The 18,568-nt window shown below is 43.1% G+C and overlaps 15 non-coding genes and 5 pseudogenes across 15 annotated transcripts; all 20 read right to left on the bottom strand.

The window, feature by feature from the left end:
• Positions 1–417: 417 nt before the first annotated feature.
• On the bottom strand, positions 418–536 carry LOC142514950 (5S ribosomal RNA). Its single transcript, XR_012810820.1, has one exon. It is a non-coding gene; the product is annotated as a 5S ribosomal RNA (ribosomal RNA).
• Positions 537–1,213: 677 nt separating this feature from the next.
• LOC142508639 (5S ribosomal RNA) lies at positions 1,214–1,332 on the bottom strand. The gene has a single exon (XR_012806846.1). It is a non-coding gene; the product is annotated as a 5S ribosomal RNA (ribosomal RNA).
• A 588-nt stretch (positions 1,333–1,920) lies between these two features.
• On the bottom strand, positions 1,921–2,039 carry LOC142508404 (5S ribosomal RNA). Its single transcript, XR_012806618.1, has one exon. It is a non-coding gene; the product is annotated as a 5S ribosomal RNA (ribosomal RNA).
• A 626-nt stretch (positions 2,040–2,665) lies between these two features.
• LOC142510559 (5S ribosomal RNA) lies at positions 2,666–2,784 on the bottom strand (annotated as a pseudogene).
• Positions 2,785–3,467: 683 nt separating this feature from the next.
• LOC142510825 (5S ribosomal RNA) lies at positions 3,468–3,585 on the bottom strand (annotated as a pseudogene).
• Positions 3,586–4,267: 682 nt separating this feature from the next.
• LOC142510582 (5S ribosomal RNA) lies at positions 4,268–4,386 on the bottom strand (annotated as a pseudogene).
• Positions 4,387–5,054: 668 nt separating this feature from the next.
• On the bottom strand, positions 5,055–5,173 carry LOC142516199 (5S ribosomal RNA). Its single transcript, XR_012812006.1, has one exon. It is a non-coding gene; the product is annotated as a 5S ribosomal RNA (ribosomal RNA).
• Positions 5,174–5,859: 686 nt separating this feature from the next.
• On the bottom strand, positions 5,860–5,978 carry LOC142510120 (5S ribosomal RNA). Its single transcript, XR_012808252.1, has one exon. It is a non-coding gene; the product is annotated as a 5S ribosomal RNA (ribosomal RNA).
• Positions 5,979–7,489: 1,511 nt separating this feature from the next.
• On the bottom strand, positions 7,490–7,607 carry LOC142509498 (5S ribosomal RNA). The gene has a single exon (XR_012807669.1). It is a non-coding gene; the product is annotated as a 5S ribosomal RNA (ribosomal RNA).
• A 1,315-nt stretch (positions 7,608–8,922) lies between these two features.
• On the bottom strand, positions 8,923–9,041 carry LOC142517316 (5S ribosomal RNA). Its single transcript, XR_012813069.1, has one exon. It is a non-coding gene; the product is annotated as a 5S ribosomal RNA (ribosomal RNA).
• Positions 9,042–9,725: 684 nt separating this feature from the next.
• LOC142509084 (5S ribosomal RNA) lies at positions 9,726–9,844 on the bottom strand. Its single transcript, XR_012807272.1, has one exon. It is a non-coding gene; the product is annotated as a 5S ribosomal RNA (ribosomal RNA).
• Positions 9,845–10,528: 684 nt separating this feature from the next.
• LOC142509984 (5S ribosomal RNA) lies at positions 10,529–10,646 on the bottom strand. Its single transcript, XR_012808126.1, has one exon. It is a non-coding gene; the product is annotated as a 5S ribosomal RNA (ribosomal RNA).
• A 683-nt stretch (positions 10,647–11,329) lies between these two features.
• Positions 11,330–11,448, bottom strand: LOC142510278 (5S ribosomal RNA). The gene has a single exon (XR_012808401.1). It is a non-coding gene; the product is annotated as a 5S ribosomal RNA (ribosomal RNA).
• A 1,015-nt stretch (positions 11,449–12,463) lies between these two features.
• On the bottom strand, positions 12,464–12,586 carry LOC142511223 (5S ribosomal RNA; annotated as a pseudogene).
• A 669-nt stretch (positions 12,587–13,255) lies between these two features.
• Positions 13,256–13,374, bottom strand: LOC142513387 (5S ribosomal RNA). Its single transcript, XR_012809336.1, has one exon. It is a non-coding gene; the product is annotated as a 5S ribosomal RNA (ribosomal RNA).
• Positions 13,375–14,057: 683 nt separating this feature from the next.
• On the bottom strand, positions 14,058–14,177 carry LOC142509475 (5S ribosomal RNA). The gene has a single exon (XR_012807647.1). It is a non-coding gene; the product is annotated as a 5S ribosomal RNA (ribosomal RNA).
• Positions 14,178–14,859: 682 nt separating this feature from the next.
• LOC142507670 (5S ribosomal RNA) lies at positions 14,860–14,978 on the bottom strand. Its single transcript, XR_012805921.1, has one exon. It is a non-coding gene; the product is annotated as a 5S ribosomal RNA (ribosomal RNA).
• A 683-nt stretch (positions 14,979–15,661) lies between these two features.
• On the bottom strand, positions 15,662–15,780 carry LOC142507684 (5S ribosomal RNA). Its single transcript, XR_012805935.1, has one exon. It is a non-coding gene; the product is annotated as a 5S ribosomal RNA (ribosomal RNA).
• Positions 15,781–16,817: 1,037 nt separating this feature from the next.
• On the bottom strand, positions 16,818–16,936 carry LOC142507683 (5S ribosomal RNA). Its single transcript, XR_012805934.1, has one exon. It is a non-coding gene; the product is annotated as a 5S ribosomal RNA (ribosomal RNA).
• A 1,036-nt stretch (positions 16,937–17,972) lies between these two features.
• On the bottom strand, positions 17,973–18,091 carry LOC142512054 (5S ribosomal RNA; annotated as a pseudogene).
• Between the last annotated feature and the right edge of the window lie 477 nt (positions 18,092–18,568).

Here is an 18,568-nt window from a genome sequence, read left to right as displayed (position 1 = left end):
GCTCACGACAACAAAAATCGCTAAATGTTCCCAGAAAATAGAAAAAAAAATAAGAAGAAGAAAGTAGCGAATGTAAAGCTATTATTATGCCTGGGATACAATAAAATGGAACCGGAATCGAATTTCGAACTTCCTAAGAGGATTTCTCGAGGAAACGGAAGCTTAACAGAAGCGAAAATTCGCAAATTAGAGGGTCTTAGAGAAGGAATTCGGCTAAAATCTCGCCACCTCATTGCAGAGTAATGAGTCTCGTTCGTTTGCCTGTTTACAATTAAATTAGGCTACAATTTTGTCCAAGTCCGACAGTGCCCGAGCTACGTTGATTTCACATGTCTTATCTGGTCCCGATCGAGATTCAGATGATTTGAGCCGAAAATCGTCTGTCAACATGTAATCAAAAATAAAAAAACAAGAAAAACAGTGCAACACGAGGACTTCCCAGGGGATCACCCATCCTAGTACTACTCTCGCCCAAGCACGCTTAACTTCGGAGTTCTGATAGGATCCGGTGCATTTGTGCTGGTATGATCGCACCCGACATTGAGTGAGATGTTTATTCTTATATCCCTCCAGTATGTATGGAGCAGGCGGCGATGGACAACATGCGGCACTGCTCTCGCCCAATCAGAACCATGAAGTTAAGCGTTCTGGCGCGATGGCAGAGCTAGGATGGGTGACCTCCCTGAGAAGTCCTCGTGTCGCGACCGTTTACGTAAATTATGGCTTAAACAGTCGAAATAATTGTTTTTAATTAGTTAACCGTCTCCGAAGTAATCTGCGTCATACCCTTCCGCACAGAACCAGCTCAAGACAACAAAAATCGCTAAATGTTCCCAGAAAATAGAAAAAAAAATAAGAAGAAGAAAATAGAAAATGTAAAGCTATTATTATGCCTGGGATACAAGAACCGGAATCGAATTTCAAACATCCTAAGCGGATTTCTCGAGAAAACGGAAGCTTAACAGAAGCGGAAAATCGCAAATTAGAGGGTCATAGAGATGGAATTCGGCTAAAATCTCGCCACCTCATTGCGGAGTAATAAGTCTCGTTCGTTTCCCCGTTTGCAATCAAATTAGCCTACAATTTTGTCCAAATCCGGCAGTGCCCGAGCTACGTTGATTTCACAGGTCTTATCTCGTCCCGATCGAGATTCAGATGATTTGAGACGAAAATCTTCTGTCAACAAGTAATCAAAAATAGGAAAACACGGAAAGGGGTGCAACACGAGGACTTCCCAAGGGGTCACCCATCCTAGTACCGCTCTCGCCCAAGAACGCTTTACTTCGGAGTTCTGAGGGAAGCCGGTGCATTAGTGCTGGTATGATCGCACCCATTAATGAGTGGGATGTTTATTCTTATATCCTTCGAATACGTGTGGAGCGGGAGGCGATAAACAACACGCGGCACTTCTCTCGCCCTATCAGAACCATGAAGTTTAACGTTCTGACGCGAAGGCAGAGCTAGGATGGGTGACCTCCCTGGGAAATCCTCGTGTCGCGACCGTTTGCGTAAATTATGGATAAAACAGTCGAAATAATTGTTTTTAATGAGTTATCCGTCTCCGGAGTAATCTGCATCATACCCTTCCGCACAGAACCGGAATCGATAAAATGGAACCGGAATCGAATTTCGAACTTCCTAAGCAGATTTTTGAGGAAACGGAAGCTTAACAGAAGCGGAAAATCGCAAATTAGAGGGTCTTAGAGAAGGAATTCCGTTAAAATCACTCCATCTCATTGCGAAGTAATGAGTCTCGTTGTTTGCCCGTTTACAATCAAATTAGGCTACAATTTTTACCAAATCCGGCAGTGCCCGAGCTACGTTGATTTAACATGTCTTATCTGGTCCCGATCGTGATTCAGATGATTTGAGCCGAAAATCGTATGTCAACAAGTAATCAAAAATAGAAAAACACGAAAATGGGTGCAACACGAGAACTTCCCAGGGGGTCACCTATCCTAGTACTGGTCTCGCCCAAGCACGCTTAACTTCGGAGATCTGATGGGATCCGATGCATTAGTGCTGGTATTTTCGTACCCAACATTGAGTGGGATGTTTATTCTTATATTCCTCGAGTACGTGTGGAGCGGCGGCGATGGACAACACGCGGCACTGTTCTCGCCCAATCAGAACTATGAACTTAAGGGTTCTGGCGCGATGGCAGAGCTAGGATGGGTGACCTCCCTGGCAAGTCCTCGTGTCGCGACCGTTTCCAGAGTAATCTGCGTCATACCCTTCCGCACAGAACCGGCTCACGTTTACAAAAATCGCTAAATGTTCCCAGAAAATAAAAAAAAATAAGAAGAAGAAAATAGCGAATATAAAGCTATTATTATGCCTGAGATACGATAAAATGGAACCAGAATCGAATTTCGGACTTCCTAAGCGGATTTCTCGAGGAAACGGAAGCTTAACAGAAGCGAAAAATCGCAAATTAGAGGGTCTTAGAGAAGGAATTCGGCTAAAATCTCGCAAGCTCATTACTGAGTAATGAGTCTCGTTCGTTTGCGCGTTTAGAATCAAATTAGGCTACAATTTTTTCTAAATCCGGCAGTGCCCGAGCTACGTTGATTTCACATGTCTTATCAAGTCCCGATCGAGATTCAGATGATTTGAGCCGAAAATCGTCTGTCAACAAATAATCAAAAATAGAAAAACACGAAAAGGGGTGAAACACGAGGACTTCCCAGGGGGACACCCATCCTAGTACAGCTCTTGCCCAAGCACGCTTAACTTCAAAGTTCTGATGGGATCCGATGCATTATTGCTGGTATGATCGCACCCGAAATTGAGTGAGATGTTTATTATTATATCCTTCGAGTACGTGTGGAGCGGCGGCGATGGACAACACGCGGCACTGCTCTCGTCCAATCAGAACCATGAAGTTAAGCGTTCTGGCGCGATGGCAGAGCTAGAATGGGTGACCTCCCTGGGAAGTCCTCGTGTCGCGACCGTTTACTGAAATTATGCATAAAAGAGTCGAAATAATTGTTTTTAATGAGTTAACCGTCTCCAGAGTAATATGCGCCATACCCTTCCGCACAGAACCTGTTCAAGACAACAAAAATCGCTAAATGTTTCAAGAAAATAGAAAAAAAAATAAGAAGAAGAAAATAGCGAATGTAAAGCTATTATTATGTCTGGTATACGATAAAATAGAACCGGAATCGAATTTCGGACTTTCTAAGCGGATTTCTCGAGGAAATGGAAGCTTAACAGAAGCGGAAAATCGCAAATTAGAGGGTCTTACAGAAGGAATTCGGCTAAAATCTCGCCAGCTCATTGCGGAGTAATGAGTCTCGTTCGTTTGCCCGTTTACAATCAAGTTAGGCTACAATTTTGTCCAAATCCGGCAGTGTCCGAGCTACGTTGATTTCACATGTCTTATCTGGTCCCGATCGTGATTTAGTTGATTTGAGCCGAAAATCGTCTGTCAACAAGTAATCAAAAATAGAAAAACACGTAAAAGGGTGCAACACAAAGACTTCCGAGGGGGTCACCCAACCTAGTATTGATCTCACCCAAGCACGCTTAACTTCGGAGTCTGATGGGATCCGGTGCATTAGTGCTGGTATAATCGCACCCGACATTGAGTGCGATGTTTATTCTTATATCCGTCGAGTACGTGTAGCGCGAGCGACGATGGACAACACGCGGCACTGCTCTCGCCCAATAAAAACCATGAAATTAAGCGTTCTGGCGCGATGTCAGAGCGAGGATGGGTGACCTCCCTGGGCAGTCCTTATGTCGCGACCGTTTACGTAAATTATAGCTAAAACAGTCGAAATAATTGTTTTTAATGAGTTAACCGTCTCCGGAGTAATCTGCATCATACCCTTCCTCTCAGAACCGGCTCAAGACAACAAAAATCGCTAAATGTTCCAAGAAAATAGGAAAAAAATTAGAGGGAGAAAATAGCGAATGTAAAGCTAATATTATGCCTGGGATACGATAAAATGGAACCGGAATCGAATTTCGGACTTCCTAAATGAATTTCTTGAGGAAACAGAAGCTTAACAGTAGCGGAAAATCGCAAATTAGATGGTCATAAAGAAGGAATTCGGCTAAAATCTCGCCAGCTCATCAAGAGAATGAGTCTCGTTTGTTTGCCCGTTTACAATCAAATTAGCCTACAATTTTGTCCAAATCCGGCAGTGCCCGAGCTACGTTTATTTCACATGTCTTATCTGGTCCCGATCGAGATTCAGATGATTTGAGCCGAAAATTGTCTGTCAAAAAAATAATCAAAAATAGAAAAACACGAAAAGAGGTTCAACACGAGGACTTCCCATGGGATCACCCATCCTATTACTAGTCTCACCCAAGCATGATTAACTTCGGAGTTCTGATGGGATCCGGTGCATTAGTGCTGGTATGATCGCACCAGACATTGAGTGGGATGTTTATTCTTATATCCTTCGAGTACGTGTGGAGCGGGCATCGATGGACAACACGCGGCACTGCTCTCGCCCAATCAGAACCATGAAGTTAAGCGTTCTGTCGCGATGGCAGAGCTAGGATGGGTGACCTCCCTGTGAAGTCCTCTGTCTCGACCGTTTACGTAAATTATAGCTAAAACAGTCGAAATAATTTTTTTTAATGAGTTAACCGTCTCCGGAGTAATCTGCGTCATACCCTTCCGCACATAACCGGCTCAAGAAAACAAAAATCGTTAAATGTTCCCAGAAAATAGAAAAGAAAATAAGAAGAAGAAAATATCGAATGTAAAGCTATTATTATGCTTGGGATACGATAAAATGGAACCGAAATCGAATTTAGAACTTCCTAAGAAGATTTCTCGAGGAAACGGAAGCTTAACAGAAGCGGAAAATCGCAAATTAGAGGGTCTTAGAGAAGAAACTCGGCTAAAATCTCGCCAGCTCATTGCAGAGTAATGAATCTCGTTCGTTTGCCCGTTTACAATCAAATTAGGCTACAAATTTGTCCAAATCCGGCAGTGCCCGAGCTACGTTGATTTCACATGTCTTATCTTGTCCGATCGAGATCCAAAAATCGTCTGTTACTAATTAATCAAAAATAGAAAAACACGAAAATGGGTGCAACACGAAAATTTCCCATGGGGTCAATCATCCTAGTACTGCTCTCGCCCAAGCACGCTTAACTTCGGAGTTCTGATGGGATCCGGTGCATTAGTGCGGGTATGATCGCACCCGACATTGAGTGGGATGTTTATTCTTATATCCCTAGAGTACGTGTGGAGCGGGAGGCGATGGACAACACGCAGCACTGCTTTCGCCCAATCAGAACAATGACGTTAAGCGTTCTGGCGCGATGGCAGAGCTAGGATGGGTGACCTCCCTGGGAAGTCCTCGTGTCGCGACCGTTTACTTAAATTATAGCTAAAACAGTCGAAATAATTGTTTTTAATGAGTTAACCGTCTCCGAAGTAATCTGCGGCATACCTTTCCGCACAGAACCGGCTGAAGAAAAAAAAAATCGTTAAATGTTCCCAAAAAATAGAAAAAAAAAATAAGTAGAAGAAAATAGCGAATGTAAAGCAATTATTATTCCTGGGATACGATAAAATGGAACCGGAATCGAATTTCGGACTACCTAAACGGATTTCTCGAGGAAACGAAAGCTTAAAAGAAGCGGAAAATCGCAAATTAGAGGGTCTTAGAGAAGGAATTCGGCTAAAATCTCGCCAGCTCATTGCGGAGTAATGAGTCTCGTTCGTTTGCCCGTTTACAATCAAATTAGCCTACAATTTTGTCCAAATTCGGCAGTGCCGGAGCTACGTTGATTTCACGTGTCTTATCTGGTCCCGATCGTGTTTCATATGATTTGAGCCGAAAATCGTCTCTCAACAAGTAATAAAAAATAGAAAAAACACAAAAAGGAGTGCAACACGAGGACTTCCCAGGGGATCACCCATCCTATTACTGGTCTCGTCCAAGAATGCTTAACTTCGGAGTTCTGATGGGATCTGGTGCATTAGTGCTGGTATGATCGCTCCCGACATTGAGTGGGATGTTTACTCTTATATCCCTCGAGTACGTGTGGCGCGAACGGCGATGGACAACACGCGGCACTGCTCTCGCCCAATAGGAACCATGAAATTAAGCGTTCTGGCGCGATGGCAGAGCTAGGATGGGTGACCACCCTTTAAAGTCCTCCTGTCGCGACCGTTTACGAAAATTTTAGCTAAAACAGTCGAAATAATTGTTTTTAATGAGTTAACCGTTTCCAGAGTCATCTGCGTCATACCCTTCCGCACAGAACCGGCTCACGACAACAAAAATCGCTAAATATTCCCTGAGAATAGAAAAAAAATAAGAAGAAGAAAATAGCAAATGTAAAGCTATTATTATGCTTGGGATACGATAAAATGGAATCGGAATCGAATTTAGAACTTCATAAGCGGATTTCTCGAGGAAACGGAAATTTAACAAAAGCGGAAAATCGCAAATTATAGGGTCTTAGAGAAGGAATTCGGCTAAAATCTCGCCAGCTCATTGTGGAGTAATGAGTCTCGTTCATTTGCCCGTTTACAATCAAATTAGCCTACAATTTTGTCCAAATCCGGCAGTGCCCGAGCTACGTTGATTTCAAATGTCTTATCAAGTCCCGATCGAGATTCAGATGATTGAGCCAAAAATCGTCTGTCAACAAGTAATCAAAAATAGAAAAACACGAAAAGGGGTGAAACACGAGGACTTCCCAGGGGGTCACCCATCCTAGTACAGCTCTTGCCCAAGCACGCTTAATTTCGTGTTGGTATGATCGCCCAATCTCTGTCAACAAGTTATGATTGGATCCGATGCATTAGTGCTGGTATGATCGCACCCAAAATTGAGTGGGATGTTTATTCCTATATCCCTCGAGTACGTGTGGAGCGGTGGCAATGGACAACACGCGGCACTGCTCTCGTCCAATCAGAACCATGAAGTTAAGCGTTCTTGCGCGATGGCAGAGCTAGAAATGGTGACCTCCCTGGGAAGGCCTCGTGTCGCGACCGTTTACTTAAATTATGGATAAAACAGTCGAAATAATTCTTTTTAATGAGTTAACTGTCTCCTGAGTAATATGCGTCATACCCTTCCGCACAGAACCTGCTCAAGACAACAAAAATCGCTAAATGTTCCAAGAAAATAGAAAAAAAAAAGAAGAAGAAAATAGCGAATGTAAAGCTATTATTATGCCTAGTATACGATAAAATGGAACTGGAATCGAAATTGGACTTTCTAAGCGGATTTCTCGAGGAAATGGAAGCTTAACAGAAGGGGAAAATCGCAAATTAGAGGGTCTTACAGAAGGAATTCGGCAAAAATCTCGCCAGCTCATTGCGGAATAATGAGTCTCGTTTGTTTGCCCGTTTACAATCAAATTAGGCTACAATTTTGTCCAAATCCGGAAGTGTCCGAGCTACGTTGATTTCACATGTCTTATCTGGTCCCGTTCGGTATTCAGATGATTTGAGCCGAAAATCGTCTGTCAAGAAGTAATCAAAAATAGAAAAACACGAAAAGGGGTGCAACATGAAGCATCCCATGGGGTCACCCAACTTAGTACTGATCTCGCCCAAGCACGCTTAACTTCGGAGTTCTGATGGGATCCGATGCATTAGTGCTGGTATGATCACACCCGACATTGAGTGGGATGTTTATTCTTATATTCATCGTGTACGTGTAGCGCGAGCGGCAATGGACAACACGCGGCACTGCTCTCGCCCAATCAGAACAATGAAATTAAGCGTTCTGGCGCGATGGCAAAGCAAGGATGGATGACCTCCCTAAGAAGTCGTTATGTCGCGACCGTTTACGTAAATTATAGCTAAAACAGTCGAAATAATTGTTTTTAATGAGTTAACAGTCTCCGGAGTATTCTGCGTCATACCTTTCCGCTCAGAACCGGCTCACGACAAAAAAAATCGCTAAATGTTCCAAGAAAATAGGAAAAAAAATTAGAAGAAAAAAATAGCGAATGTAAAGTTATTATTATGCCTGGGATACGATAAAATGCAACCGGAATCGAATTTCGGACTTCCTAAACGGATTTCTCGAGGAAACAGAAACTTAGCCTCCAATTTTTCCAATCCGGCAATGCCCGAGCTACGTTGATTTCACATGTCTTATCTGGTCCTGATCGAGATTCAGATGATTTGAGCCGAAAATCTCGGTCAACAAGTTATCAAAAATAGAAAAACACGAAAAAGAGTGCACGCTTAACTTCGGAGTTCTGATGGTATACGGTGCATTAGTGCTGGTATGATCGCACCCAACATTGAGTGGGATGTTTATTCTTATATCCCTCGAGTACGTGTGGAGCAGGCGGCGATGGACAACACGCGGCACTGCTCTTGCCCAATCAGAACCATGAAGTTAAGCGTTCTGGCGCGATGGCAGAGCTAGGATGGGTGACCTCCCTGGGAAGTCCTCGTGTCGCGACCGTTTACGTAAATTATGGCTAAAACAGTCGAAATAATTGTTTTTAATGAGTTAACCATCTCCGGAGTGATCTGCGTCATACCGTTCCGCACAGAACCGGCTCACGACAACAAAAATCGCTAAATGTTCCCAGAAAATAGAAAAAAAATAAAAAGAAGAAAACAGCAAATGTAAAGCTATTATTATGCCTGGGATACGATAAAATGGAACCGTAATCGAATTTAGAACTTCCTAAGCGGATTTCTTGAGGAAACAGAAGCTTAACAGAAGCGTAAAATCGCAAATTAGAGGTCTTAGATAAGGAATTCGGCTAAAATCTCGCCAGCTCATTGCGGAGTAATGAGTCTCGTTCGTTTGCCCGTTTACAATCGAATTAGCCTACAATTTTGTCCAAATCCGGCAAAGCCCGAGCTACGTTGATTTCATATGTCTTATCTGGTCCCGATCGAGATTCTGATGATTTGAGCCAAAAATCGTCTGTCAACAAGTAATCAAAAATAGAAAAACACGAAAACGGGTGCAACACGAGGATTTCCCAGGTGGTCACCCATCCTAGTACTGGTCTCACCCAAGCATGCTTAACTTCGGAGTTCTAATTGGATCCGGTGCATTAGTGCTGGTATGATCGCACCCGACATTGAGTGGAATATTTATTTTTATATCCTTTGAGTACGTGTGGAGCGGGCATCGATGGACAACACGCGGCACCGCTCTCGCCCAATCAGAACCATGAAGTTAAGCGTTCTGGCGCGATGGCCGGGCTAGGATGGGTGACCTCCCTGTGAAGTCCTCGTGTCTCGACCGTTTACGTAAATTATTGCTAAAAAAGTCGAAATAATTTTTTTTAATGAGTTAACCATCTCGGGAGTGATCTGCGTCATACCCATCCGCACAGAACCGACTCACGACAAAAAAAATCGCTAAATGTTCCCAGAAAATATTAAAAAAAATAAGAAGAAGAAAATAGCGAATGTAAAGCTATTATTATGCCTGAGATACGATTAAATGGAACCGGAATCGAATTTCGGACTTCCTAAGCGGATTTCTCGAGGAAAAAGAAGTTTAACAGAAGCGGAAAATCGCAAATTAGAGGGTCTTAGAGAATGAATTCGGTTAAAATCTCGCCAGCTCATTGCGGAGTAACGAGTCTCGTTCGTTTGCCAGTTTAAAATCAAATTAGCCTTCAATTTTGTCCAAATCCGGCAGTGCCCGAGCTACGTTGATTTCACATGTCTTATCTGGTCCCGATCATGATTCAGATTATTTGAACCGAAAATCGTCTGTCAACAAGTAATCAAAAATAGAAAAAACACGAAAAAGGTGCAACACGAGGACTTCCCAGGGGATCACCCACCCTATTACTGGTCTCGCCTAAGCACGCTTAACTTCGGAGTTCTGATGGGATCCGGTGCATTAGTGCTGGTATGATCGCTGCCGACATTGAGTGGGATGTTTATTCTTATATCCCTTGAGTACGTGTGGCGCGAGCGGCGATGGACAACACGCGGCAGTGCTCTTGCCCAATTCGAACCATGAAGTTAAGCGTTCTGGCGCGATGGCGGAGCTAGGATGGGTGACCTCTCTCGGAAGTCCTCCTGTCGCGATCGTTTACGTAAATTATAGCTAAAACAGTCAAAATAATTGTTTATAATGAGTTAACCGTTTCCGGAGTCATCTGCGTCATACCCTTCCGCAGAAAACCGGCTCACGACAACAAAAATCGCTAAATATTCCCAGAAAATAGAAAAAAAAATAAGAAGAAGAAAATAGCGAATGTAAATCTATTATTATGCCTGGGAAACGATAAAATGGAACCGGAATGGAATTTAGAACTTCCTAACCGGATTTCTCGAGGAAACGGAAACTTACCAAAAGCGGAAAATCGCAAATTAGAGGGTTTTAGAGAAGGAATTCGGCTAAAATCTCGCCAGCTCATTGCGGAGTAATGAGTCTCGTTCGTTTGCCAGTTTACAATCAAATTAGGCTTCAATTTTGTCCAAATCCGGCAGCTCCTGAGCTACGTTGATTTCACATGTCTTATCTGGTCTCGATCGTGATTCAGATGATTTGAGCCGAAAATCGTCTCTCAACAAGTAATCAAAAATAGAAAAACACGAAAAGGGGTGTAACACGAGGATTCCACAGGGGTCACCCATCCTAGTACTGGTCTCACCCACGCACGCTTAACTTCGGAGTTCTGATGGGATACGGTGCATTAGTGCTGGTATGATCGCACCCAACATTGAGTGGGATGTTTATTCTTATATCCCTCGAGTACGTGTGGAGCAGGCGGCGATGGACAACACGCGGCACTGCTCTTTCCCAATCAGAACCATGAAGTTAAGCGGTCTGGCGCGATTGCAGAGCTAGGATGGGTGACCTCCCTGAGAAGTCCTCGTGTCGCGACCGTTTACGTAAATTATGGCTAAAACAGTCGAAATATTTTTTTTTAATGAGTTAACCATCTCCGGAGTGATCTGCGTCATACCGTTCCGCACATAACCGGCTCACGACAACAAAAATCGCTAAATGTTCCCAGAAAATAGAAAAAAAATAAAAAGAAGAAAACAGCGAATGTAAAGCTATTATTATGCCTGAGATACGATAAAATGGAACCGGAATCGAATTTCGGACTTCCTAAGCGGATTTCTCGAGGAAACGGAAGTTTAACAGAAGCGGAAAATAACAAATTTGAGGGTCTTAGAGAAGGAATTCGGCTAAAATCTTGCCAGCTCATTGCGGAGTAATGAGTCACGTTCGTTTGCCCGTTTACAATCTAATTAGGCTACAATTTTGTCCAAATCTGACTGTGTCCGAGCTACGTTGATTTCACATGTCTTATCTGGCCCCGATCGAAATTCAGATGATTTGAGCCAAAAATTGTTTGTCAACAAGTAACCAAAAATAGAAAAAAACGAAAAAGGTTGAAACACGAGGACTTCCCAGTGGATCACCCATCCTAGTACTGGTCTCACCCAAGCACGCTTAGCTTCGGAGTTCTGATGGGATCTGATGCATTAGTGCTGGTATGATCGCACCCGACATTGAGTGGGATGTTTATTTTTATATCCCTCGAGTACGTGTGGAGCGGGCGGCGATGGACAACACGCGGCACTGCTCTCGCCCAATCAGAACCATGAATTTAAGCGTTCTGGCCCAATGGCAGAGCTAGGATGGGTGACCTCCCTGGGAAGTCCTCGTGTCGCGACCGTTTACGTCAATTATAGCCTAAACAGTCGAAATAATTGTTTTTAAAGAGTTAACCGTTTCCGGAATAATCTGAGTCATACCCTTCCGCTCAGAACCGGCTCACGACAACAAAAATCGCTAAATGTTCCCAGAAAATAGAAAAAGAATAAGAATAAGAAAATAGCGAATGTAAAGCTATTATTATGCCTGGGATACGATAAAATGAGATCGGAATCGAATTTTGAACTTCCTAAGCGGATTTTTCGAGGAAACGAAAGCTTAACAGAAGCGGTAAATCGCAAATTAGAGGGTCTTAGAGAAGGAATTCGGCTAAAATCTCGTCAGCACATTGCGTAGTAATGAGTCTCGTCCGTTTGCCCGTTTACTATCAAATTAGCCAACAATTTTGTCCGGAGTGATCTGCGTCATACCCTTCCGCACAGAACCGACTCACGACAAAAAAAAATCACTAAATTTTCCCAGAAAATAGTAAAAAAAATAAGAAGAAGAAAATAGCGAATGTAAAGCTATTATTATGCCTGAGATACGATAAAATGGAACCGGAATTGAATTTCGGACTTCCTAAGCGGATTTCTCGAGGAAACGGAAGTTTAACAGAAGCGGAAAATCACAAATTAGAGGGTCTTATAGAAGGAATTCGGCTGAAATCTCGCAGGCTTATTGCGGAGTAATGAGTCTCGTTCGTTTGCCCGTTTACAAACAAATTAGGCAACAATTTTGTCCAAATCCGGCATTGCCCGAGCTACGTTGATTTCACATGTCTCATCTGGTCCCGATCGAGATTCAGAAGAATTGAGCCGAAAATCGTCTGTCAACAAGTAATCAAAAAAAAAAAAAAAAAAAAAGGGGTGCAACACGAGGACTTCTCATGGGGTCGGTCACCCATCCTAGTATTGCTCTCGCCCAAGCTCCCTTAACTTCGGAGTTCTGATGGGATCCGGTTCATTAGTGCTGGTATGATCGCCCACGACATTGAGTGGGATGTTTATTAATATATCCCTCGAGTACGTGTGGAGCGGGCGGCGATGGACAACACGTGGCACTGCTCTCGCCCAATCAGAACCATGAAGTTAAGCGTTCTGGCGCGATGGCAGAGCTAGGATGGGTGACCTCCCTAGGAAGTCCTCGTGCCGCGACCGTTTACGTCAATTATAGCTAAAACAGTCGAAATAATTGTTTTTAATGAGTTAACCGTCTCCGGAGTAATCTGCGTCATACCCTTCCGCACAGGACCGGCTCACGACAACAAAAATCGTTAAATGTTCCCAGAAAATAGAAAAAAACAAGAAGAAGAAAATAGCGAATGTAAAGCTATTATTATGCCTGGGATACGATAAAATAAAACAAGAATCGAATTTTGGACTTCCTAAGCGGATTTCTCGAGGAAACGGAAGCTTAACAGAAGCGGAAAATCGCAAATTAGAGTGTCTTAGAGAAGGAATTCGGCTAAAATCACTCCAGCTCATTGCGGAGTAATGAGTCTCGTTCATTTGCCCGTTTACAATAAAATTAGGCTACAATTTTGTCCAAATCCGGCAATGCACTAGCTACGTTTTATCTGGTCCCGATCGAGATTCAGATGATTTGAGCCGAAAATCGTCTATCAACAAGTAATCAAAAATAGATAAACACGAAAAGAGGTGCAACACGAGGACTTCCTAGGGGGTCACCCATCCTAGTACTACTCTCGCCCAAGCACGCTTAACTTCTGAGTTCTGATGGGATCCGGTGCATTAGTGCTGGTATGATCGCACCCGACACTGAGTGGGATGTTTATTCTTATATCCCTCGAGTACGTGTGGAGCGGGCGGCGATGGACAACACGCGGCACTGCTCTTGCCCAATCAGAACCATGAAGTTAAGCGTTCTGGCGCGATGGCAGAGTTAGGATGTGTGACCTCCCTGGGAAGTCCTCGTGTCGCGACCGCTTACGTAAATTATGGCTAAAACAGTCGAAATAATTGTTTTTAATGAGTTAATCGTCTCCGGATTAATCTGCGTTATACCATTCCGCACAGAACCAGCTAACGACAACAAAAATCGCTTAAAGTTCCCAGGAAATAGAAAAAAAAATAAAAATAATAAAATTGCGAATGTAAGCTATTATTATGCCTGGGATACGATAAAATGGAACCGGAATATAATTTCAGACTTCCTAAGCGGATTTCTCGAGGAAACAAAAGCTTAACAGAAGCGGAAAATCGCAAATTAGAGGGTCTTAGAAAAGGAATTCGGCTAAAATCTCGCCAGCTCATTGCGGAGTAATGAGTCTCGTTGGTTTAACCGTTTACAATCAAATTAGGCTACAATTTTGTCCAAATCCGGAAGTGTCCGAGCTACGTTGATTTCACATGTCTTATCTGGTCCCGATCGTGATTCAGATGATTTGAGCTGAAAATCGTCTGTCAACAAGTAATCAAAAATAGAAAAACACGAAAAAGGGTGCAACATGAAGACTTCCCCAGGGGGTCACCCATCCTAGTACTGCCCTGGCCCAAGCACGCTTAACTTCAGAGTTCTGATGGGATCCGATGCATTAGTGCTGGTATGATCGCACCCGACATTGGGTGGGATGTTTATTCTTATATCCCTCGAGTTCGTGTTGAGCGGGCGGTGAGGGACAACACACGGCACTGCTCTCGCCCAATCAGAACCATGAAGTTAAGCGTTCTGGCGCAATGGCAGAGCTAGGATGGATGACCTCCTTGGGAAGTCCTCGTGTCGCGACCGTTTACGTAAATTCTGGATAAAACAGTCGAAATAATTGTTTTTAATGAGTTAACCGTCTCTGGAGTAATCTGCGACATACCCTTCTGCACAGAACCGGCTCACGACAACAAAAATCGCTAAATGTTCCCAGAAAATAGAAAAAGAATAAGAATAAGAAAATAGCGAATGTAAAGCTATTATTATGCCTGGGATACGATAAAATGGAATCGGATCGAATTTCGGACTTCCTAAGCGGATTTCTCGAGGAAACGAAAGCTTAACAGAAGCGGAAAATCGCAAATTAGAGGGTCTTAGAGAAGGAATTCGGCTAAAATCTCGCCAGCTCATTGCGGAGTAATGAGTCTCGTTCGTTTGCCCGTTCACAATCGAATTAGCCTACAATTTTGTCCAAATCCGGCAGTGCCCGAGCCACGTAGATTTCACATGTCTTATCTGGTCCCGATCGAGATTCAGATGATTTGAGCCGAAAATCGTCTGTCCAAAAGTAATCAAAAATAGAAAAACACGAAAAAGAGTGTAACACGAGGACTTTCCATGGGGTCACCCATCCTAGTACTGCTCTCACCCAAGCACACTTAACTTCGGAGTTCTTATGGGATCCGGTGCATTAGTGCTAGTATGATCGCACACGACATCGAGTGGGATGTTTATTATTATATCCTTTGAGTACGTGTGGAGCGGACGGCGATGGACAACACGCGGCACTGTTCTCGCCCAATCAGAACCATGAAGTTAAGCGTTATGGCGCGATGGCAGAGCTAGGATGGGTGACCTCCTTGGGCAGTCCTCGTGTCGCGACCGTTTACGTAAATTATGGCTAAATAGTCGAAATAATTATTTTTAATGAGTTAACCGTCTCCGGAGTAATCTACGTTATACCCTTCCGCAGAGAACTGGATCACGACAACAAAAATTGCTAAATGTTCCTAGAAAATAGGAAAAAAAATAACAAGAAGAAAATAACGAATGTAAAGCTATTATTATTCCTGGGATACGATAAAATGGAATCGGAATCGAATTTCGGACTTCCTAAACGGATTTCTCGAGAAAACAGAAGCTTAACAGAAGCGGAAAATCGCAAATTAGAGGGTCTTAGAGAAAGAATTCGGTTAAAATCTCGCCAGCTCATTGCGGAGTGATGATTCTCGTTCGTTTGCCCGTTTATAATAAAATTAGGCTTCAATTTTGTCCAAATCCGGCAGTACCCGAGCTACGCAGATTTCACATGTCTTATCTAGTCCCGATCGAGATTCAGATGATTTGAGCCGAAAATCGTTTGTCAACAAGTAATCAAAAATAGAAAAACACGAAAAAGGGTGCAACACGAGGACTTTCCAGGGGGTCACCCATCCTAGTACTGCTCTCTCCCAAGCACGCTTAACTTCGGAGTTATGATGGGATCCGGTGCATTAGTGCTGGTATGATCGCTCCCGACATTGAGTGGGATGTTTATTCTTATATCCCTTAAGTACGTGTGGAGCGGGCGGCGATGGACAACACGCGGCACTGCTCTCGCCCAGTAAGAGCCATGAAGTTAAGCGTTCTTGCGCGATGGCAGAGAGCTAGGATGGGTGTCCTCCTTGGGAAGTCCTCGTGTCGCGACCGTTAACGTAAATTATGGATAAAACAGTCGAAATAATTGTTTATAATGAGTTAAACGTCTCCGGAGTAATCTACATAATACCCTTCCGCACAAAACCGGCTCACGACAACAAAAATCGCTAAATGTTCGCAGAAAATAGAAAAAAAATAAGAAGAAGAAAATAGTGAATGTAAAGCTATTATTATGCCTGGGATACGATAAAATGGAACCGAAATCGAATTTCGAACTTACTAAGCGGATTTCTCGAGGAAACGGAAGCTTAACAGAAGCGAAAAATCGCAAATTAGAGAGTCTTAGAGAAGGAATTCGGCTAGGATGGGTGACCTCCCTGGGAAGACCTCGTGTCGCGACCGTTTACGTAAATTATGGATAAAACAGTCGAAATAATTGTTTTTAATGAGTTAACCGTCTCCGGAGTAATCTGCATGATACCCCCTTCCGTACAGAACCGGCTCACGACAACAAAAATCGATAAATGTTCCCACAAAATAGAAAAAAAGTAAAAAGAAGAAATAGCGAATGTAAAGCTATTATTATGCCTGAGATACGATAAAATGGAACCGGAATCGAATTTAGAACTTCCTAAACGGATTTCTCGAGGAAACGGAAGCTTAACAGAAGCGGTAAATCGCAAATTAGAGGGTCTTAGAGAAAGAATTCGGTTAAAATCTCGCCAGCTCATTGCGGAGTGATGATTCTCGTTCGTTTGCCCGTTTATAATAAAATTAGGCTTCAATTTTGTCCAAATCCGGCAGTACCCGAGCTACGCAGATTTCACATGTCTTATCTAGTCCCGATCGAGATTCAGATGATTTGAGCCGAAAATCGTTTGTCAACAAGTAATCAAAAATAGAAAAACACGAAAAAGGGTGCAACACGAGGACTTTCCAGGGGGTCACCCATCCTAGTACTGCTCTCTCCCAAGCACGCTTAACTTCGGAGTTATGATGGGATCCGGTGCATTAGTGCTGGTATGATCGCTCCCGACATTGAGTGGGATGTTTATTCTTATATCCCTTAAGTACGTGTGGAGCGGGCGGCGATGGACAACACGCGGCACTGCTCTCGCCCAGTAAGAGCCATGAAGTTAAGCGTTCTTGCGCGATGGCAGAGAGCTAGGATGGGTGTCCTCCTTGGGAAGTCCTCGTGTTGCGACCGTTAACGTAAATTATGGATAAAACAGTCGAAATAATTGTTTATAATGAGTTAAACGTCTCCGGAGTAATCTACATAATACCCTTCCGCACAAAACCGGCTCACGACAACAAAAATCGCTAAATGTTCGCAGAAAATAGAAAAAAATAAGAAGAAGAAAATAGTGAATGTAAAGCTATTATTATGCCTGGGATACGATAAAATGGAACCGAAATCGAATTTCGAACTTACTAAGCGGATTTCTCGAGGAAACGGAAGCTTAACAGAAGCGAAAAATCGCAAATTAGAGAGTCTTAGAGAAGGAATTCGGCTAGGATGGGTGACCTCCCTGGAAAGACCTCGTGTCGCGACCGTTTACGTAAATTATGGATAAAACAGTCGAAATAATTGTTTTTAATGAGTTAACCGTCTCCGGAGTAATCTGCATGATACCCCCTTCCGTACAGAACCGGCTCACGACAACAAAAATCGATAAATGTTCCCACAAAATAGAAAAAAAGTAAAAAGAAGAAATAGCGAATGTAAAGCTATTATTATGCCTGAGATACGATAAAATGGAACCGGAATCGAATTTAGAACTTCCTAAACGGATTTCTCGAGGAAACGGAAGCTTAACAGAAGCGGTAAATCGCAAATTAGAGGGTCTTAGAGAAGGAATTCGGCTAAAATCTCGTCAGCTCATTACGTAGTAATGAGTCTTGTTCGTTTGCCCGTTTACAATCAAATTAGCCTACAATTTTGTCTAAATCCGGCACTGCCCGAGCTACGTTGATTTCTCATGTCTTATCTGGTCCCGATCTAGATTCAGATGATTTGAGCCAAAAATCGTCTGTCAACAAGTAATCAAAAATAGAAAAACACGAAAAGGGGTGCAATACGAGGACTTTCCTAGGGGTCACCCATCTTAGTACTGCTCTCTCCCAAGCAAGCTTAACTTCGGAGTTATGATGGGATCCGGTGCATTAGTGCTTGTATGATAGCACCCGACATTGAGTGGGATGTTTATTCATATATCCCTCGAGTACGTGTGGAGCGGGCGGCAATGGACAACACGCGGCACTGCTCTCGCCCAATCATAACCATGAAGTTAAGCGTTCTTGCGCGATGGCAGAGACCTAGGATGGGTGTCCTCCTTGGGAAGTCCTCGTGTCGTGACCGTTAACGTAAATTATGGATAAAACAGTCGAAATAATTTTTTATAATGAGTTAAACATCTCCGGAGTAATCTACATAATACCCTTCCGCACAGAACCGGCTCACGACAACAAAAATCGCTAAATGTTCGCAGAAAATAGAAAAAAAAATAAGAAGAAGAAAATAGTGAATGTAAAGCTATTATTATGCCTAGGATACGATAAAATGGAACCGAAATCAAATTTCGAACTTACTAAGCGGATTTCTCGAGGAAATGGAAGCTTAACAGAAGCAGAAAATCGCAAATTAGAGAGTCTTAGAGAAGAAA

This window comes from Primulina tabacum, chromosome 10 (genome assembly GCF_025594145.1).
Source record: "Primulina tabacum isolate GXHZ01 chromosome 10, ASM2559414v2, whole genome shotgun sequence".
NCBI classification, from domain to species: Eukaryota; Viridiplantae; Streptophyta; class Magnoliopsida; order Lamiales; family Gesneriaceae; genus Primulina; species Primulina tabacum.
Note: the sequence above shows the minus strand (reverse complement) of the source record. Positions and strands in the feature narration are given on the sequence as shown.